Genomic DNA, 5,908 nt, shown 5'->3' on the forward strand with positions numbered 1-5,908 from the left:
GGGTTTGAACCGCCAGCCTTCTGGTTAGCAGTCAAGTGCTTTAGCCACTATGCTACCAGAGTTCCTTGGCACCTTAAAACTCTTCCAGTCTCTACCCATTACCCAATTCCAAAACCACTTCCACATTTTAGGTATCTGTTACAGCAGCAGCCTCCACTTCTTGGTACTAAATTTTGTCATAGTTAGCTAGTGCTGCTATAACAGAAAAGAGAAATTTATTATCTCATAGTTTAAGAGGCTAGAAGTCCAAATTCAAAGCATGGGCACTAAAGTAAGGCTTCCTCTCTATTGGCCCTGGAGGAGGTCCTTGCCTCTTCAACTTTTGCTTCCTGGTTCATCGGAGATCTCTGTCTTGGCATCTCTCACACACCATCTCTCTCTCTCTCTGCTCAATTGTTGAGTTCTTTTATATCTCAAAAGAAGCTGACTCAAGATATACACTAACCTAATCTTGCCTTATTAACATAACAAAGACAGCCATTCCCAAATGTGATTATAACCACAGGCATAGAGGTTAGGATTTACAACACATACATAATTCAATCTATAAGACTATGTGTACTTGTTCCTGTGTGTTTAATGTTGAAAGGGGGTGGTGTAACCTTATTTAACATCTCAATTAGGGTTCATTAATAATTAAATTTTTTAAAAGTGTGCCCCTTTTTGAGAATATGATAGTTGAGTATCTAGCAAGTTATTTCATTTAGATATTAAAGTACTATTTCAGGTTTGAGTATATTTGGCGTTGACACTGGAACAGGAGTAAGGAAGCCTGCCGCAGTATTACCAGTTTGACACCACCAGTGGGTGTTTCTGTTGATAAATGCAGAGAAGAGAACATTTGGGAAAATCTTTTTTTTTGGGGGGGGGGCCCTGAAATGACAGGAGAAGGAGCCAGAAGAGAGAAGCTGTAGAACTGAAGCTTCCAGCACAGTGTATGCTGAGCATTTCACAAGTACAGGGAAACCTAATTAGGAAGAAAAGAAATGACATTTGACTGTATTAAATAATAGACCTCCAAAAGAGGCATACTAAATAAAGTTAGTCATTTAACTATTAAATAATCTACCATTTAAGAGTGGTTGGAAGGGGTTGAATTAGAGAGGGTATCAAATTTTTCTGAATTGTCTTTTTAACATAATCAATGCAAAGGTTAACTTGATACATATATTGATACATCTATGTATGTATATAGACACACAAATGTACAGTATATATTATCCCAATTTTCTTTATTTAGCATATTTCCTAAGCCTAAATTTTAAAAACAAAGCTTGATATAGTGTAAAAAAAGAAAGAAAGAAAGAAAGAAATATTCTCGAGAGAGCATTGCTTTTTTCTTTGCTCAATCTTTGATTTGTTAATGATTTAGGGACTAGTGGTGGGATGTTTTTTTTTTTCCTCTATCGCAGGTTTTATATTTACTTAATGCAAGTTCCCTGGACTAAATTTGCTATTATTTTCATTGTAAATTTCTTGGAGTTATTTAAATCAAAATGTGGCATCTACAGTATCCCCTGGGGTCTTAAAAGGAAAGGCTTCCATGGAAATAAATTGCAGGCCCATCTCACATAGAGGAGTAATAGGCGGTTGACTGATTGCGAATCAGATGTATATTCTTCCAAGTTCCAAATATGTTGCATGGGGTTCAAGCAGTCTCATTTAATGAGAACCAGATTTTACATGGTATTTCTACTTTGAAGGTGCAGTATTATTACATTACAAACTGAAATACAGCAGTGGAGGAATTCCTTTAAGTATGCTCCCCCCCCAGCCTTGTTTCACCACTGTGTTGAAGAATCTATGTTAGGCAGTCTTTCAACAATAGTTGCATTGTTGGAAATGACAATGGCTTCTGTTGTAGAAAGTTAACCTTTCATTATGATTTACGTTTTGATCTACTTTGTAGCATATCTGTTAAAATTTCACCTTTTTTCCCCTTCCCTTTTGATAACTTTGGTGGTTATCACTGTTAATTCTTCTGGATATTCAAAGGTCTGCTATATATAGTACTTTATTTTTGGCATTTAGTGTGGAGATATGACTTTTTTCATTAGATAAAACGATGTCAATAAATTCACATGCATATATGCAAAACTGAGGGAAAACCCTTTAGATAACCCTTCATCTTGGTACAAGAATAGCAAAAGTTCAAGTATTAAGTTGATTTCTAAGTGGAAAAGGCTGTTTACTCAGAATAGATTTTAAAGTTTTATTTTTTGGCAGGATCAATTAATTTGGCAACATTAAATTCCTTGAGAGAGGAGGAGATAGAACCCCAAGGTCATCATCATTTGGTGATGGTGTCAGTTGGATCAAATATTTCAACTTACAAAAATCATGCAGTTAAAAGACTACATTTAAAATTTCTGGTTGTGAGGCTTTTCCAATTTGTTTTGTCCTAACCTCAGCATTAAAAATTTTTTGTTGGTAATGCACACCTTTAGTTTTTGGATTTTAACTTTTGATAGTTTTTAAACTGTTTCCTTTATATACAGCGGTTCCTGAATGTCTGAATCACTCAAATATCTGGTCTCAGTTCTCATTGGAGCTTGTCCACTTCTGGTTACTGAGATGAATGTAGGTATAGTTTTGTCAGTGGGTAGGAAAACTGAGGGTGAGGACCTTTGACCTAAAGAGCTGATAACATTTAGACAGGTCAGATTTGAGAATTAACAGAAAGTTACTTATTAGATTAAAAGGGGCTACTTTGTCCATTCAGGTCTTCAAAATCAATTGTCAACACTTGGAATTAAACTCTTTCATTGGAAGCATTTGTGAATGAGATCTAATCATGGTCAAATTTTGGCTTTCATCTCTCTTTTGGGCAGTCTTCTCTATAATAATGAAACTGTAATAGTTTATTTATTGAACCTTACTGAATACCAGATACTGTGTTGAATGGCTTATTTGCATTAGTGTGTGTGAGTGTATGTGTGTGTGTGTATTCTTACAACGTCTCTATGAGGTAGGTATTTTTAAATTTCCCATAAAACACATGATCAAATGGACTCATAGAGAGAAAATAATTTGCCCAGGTTACCCAGCTAGTAAGCAGCAGAGACCAAATTTCAGTCCAAACCGGTCTGACCTGAACTGTGCTCTTCAGAACCTCCTTTCAGCTTCTCTTCAGGAATCTGACTCCTCAGACAGATTTTGAGCTTCATGCCCTGAGGTGGTCCTGAGGTATGAACAAGCCTCCTGGCGTTCACAGGGCTGCACTGGCAAGGCTGCCTTTCCCTTATTACACGGGAGGCTGGACTCAGGTGGAAGTGGATGGAGGGTAGAGCGCTGCTGGTAGGACAGCTGGAAGTGCAGACTTTTCTAACAGAGGGTCATTAGTTCTGCTTTTTCAAAATGAAGGTTGTACATAATCGTTTATGGCCAAAATGAGGTATCTGTTTCTAATTAACCACTTGGTATTTCTTGTTTCTGCATCTTCCTTTATAACTTTTGACTGATTTTGATTAAATTTGCTACACTAATAAAGACTATGAAAATACTCCTTGAATTCAATTTTGTGCTTTAGATGCACTCTTGAAGTAAAATGGCAGCCATTACAGTGTTCAGATGGGTATCTCTTCTGTAATTATGACTTCAGTGAAATAAAATCAGGGGGTGAAGTCTACAGAGGTAGATTGTCATTTCTTAATATGTAGATGTTGAATTCTGATGAAAGTTTTTCTATTCCAAGAGTATTTATTGCTACTTAAAGCCCCTTTAGATTATTATTATTACTTTAAACAAGACCTATCATTAAGAAAGCTAAACGGTTGCCTTGCCCAAAGGAACACTTAAAGAAGTCCATCATGTTAAGGAGGAAAAGGACTTAACATCTTTTTTGGTAATTGAGGAAAATCACATTTGTCACTTCTCAAAGTTAGAAAGTAGTGAGGAGTAGAGCCTTTGGGTCCAGAATCATCTTGGCCAAAGCAGGGCAGTTACTCTACACAGTTGGGGCTTATACAGTTTTTTGGTGATTTCTTTAAAAAGTAGTTTTTTCTATATGCATTTTCAACAGTTTTATTGAGTTGTAAATTTACATATCACAAAACTCCCCTGTTTTAAGTGTACCATTTGATGATTTTTTTAAAGTAATTTAGCAGAGATTTGTAACCATCACTACTATCCAATTTTAAAACATTTCTGTCATCTCAGATCTCTCCTGGCTATTTATAGTCAATATGTGTTTTTTTTTAAAATCTTATTATTTATTATTTATTTTTTTTAAAATCTTATTATTTGCTTACACTTAGATCCCTTTGTTGTTTGTTGTTGTTGTTATGTGCCGTGGAGTCGGACCTTTACCATCCAAAAAGCAAACCCCCTGCCATTGAGTTGATTCTGACTCATAGTGACCGTTTAGGACAGAGTAGAACATCCCCATAGGGTGTCCAAGACTGTAAATCTTTACACAGAACCAGACTGCCTCATCTTTCTCCTGTGGAGCTGTTGGCCAGTCAGCAGCTGAATGCTTTAACCACTATGCCACCAGAGCTCCTTCCCTTAATCAACAGAAAGATAAATGAAACCATATAGATTTTAATTCTTATATCTTATTTTTAGGAGCTCTGGTAGCATAGTGCCTAAGGCACTTGACTGCTAACCAGAAGGCTGGCAGTTCAAACCCACCAGCCACTCCTCGGAAGGAAGGTCGGGCAATCCTACTTCCGTAGTGATACTGCCTCGGAAACCCAAGGAGGGGTCGCTATGAGTCAGGGCCGACTCGACGGCAAATAACAACATCTTATTTTTACATATATTATTCATAGTATCATTTGTATTTTTCAAAAGTTTTTACTTAAACATAAAATTCAGTACTGCAAATGGTATAAATTACCTTGTCCTTGTGGTTTTGAGTTTGTTTTGTGTTTGGATTTTTTAAACCAGCAGATAAAATACAGTAGTCTGAGTAATAGGTTGGAAATGCAGGCAAAAGAAATCAATGTAAAAGTAATAAAATTATTGTGCATGAGAAAAAATTTCTTTAAGATTTAAGACCACGGGTAAAATAATTGGTTTTCCTGCTTTTAAGCCAGTAACACTGCATTTTATTGTTTAAGTTTTAATTGCCCTTGAGAGATTCAAGTCTACTAGGCACGCCCTAGAGCATGCTTCATCAGTTCAGGTATTCAGACATTGTCTAGTTTTTCTTTGCTTTAGACTGGATTGCTGTGGGACTTAGAAGCAGTTTGACATGCAAGGTACTGTAGCTGCTTTATCCTGCCTGCATCATTTTCTTCCTGGTTACCCTCCACTATGGGTTAGGGAGTAAAGTCAACTTTGGAACTTAAACTGGGTGGAGTGGTACAGCACAGGCAAATCTCCGCCTCTGTCTGCAGTCTGTTTTGCTTGGGGTACTGCTTGTGTGTACATGGACACTGCTGATAGGATAATTTAGCATTATTTCTTATTTATTTTGGGGTACACAATTGGAATGGTTTGGGTAGAAGTAAACTGTTATGGAAATGGTATCTAGCTTTCATTGCTTTTAGATGAACTTTTTTTTTTTTTTTTATGGAAAGTAACCCTTACAAGTGCTAGGCAGGTAAATCAATAACTTTGTGTGGTAGATTGTGTCTGGATTTTTAATAATAAACAGATTATATACACAGCAGTGGTCTGGTATTAATAACTTACTGTAAAGTTTAGTTATAACCCGTTTGAAATAGGTATACCTTAGTGTTTTTCGTTTCTTTTTATACTGTGTAACTGCTATCGCTGTATGATTCTGTTGTTAGTTTGTAATCAGTCCTTCCTAAGGAAGACACCCAATATCAAATAGTAACATAAGAAGTGCTTTCTGACAATGTAACTTTTTTGACTGATAGGAAAATACTGATTTTGATATGAAGAACAACTTGGGTAATGAAAAGGAGATCTGGTGGCATAGTGCCTAAGGCATTTG

The sequence above is a fragment of the Orycteropus afer genome, unplaced genomic scaffold (genome assembly GCF_000298275.1).
Source record: "Orycteropus afer afer isolate SDZICR_OR568_19922 unplaced genomic scaffold, OryAfe1.0 scaffold00546, whole genome shotgun sequence".
NCBI classification, from domain to species: domain Eukaryota; kingdom Metazoa; phylum Chordata; class Mammalia; order Tubulidentata; family Orycteropodidae; genus Orycteropus; species Orycteropus afer.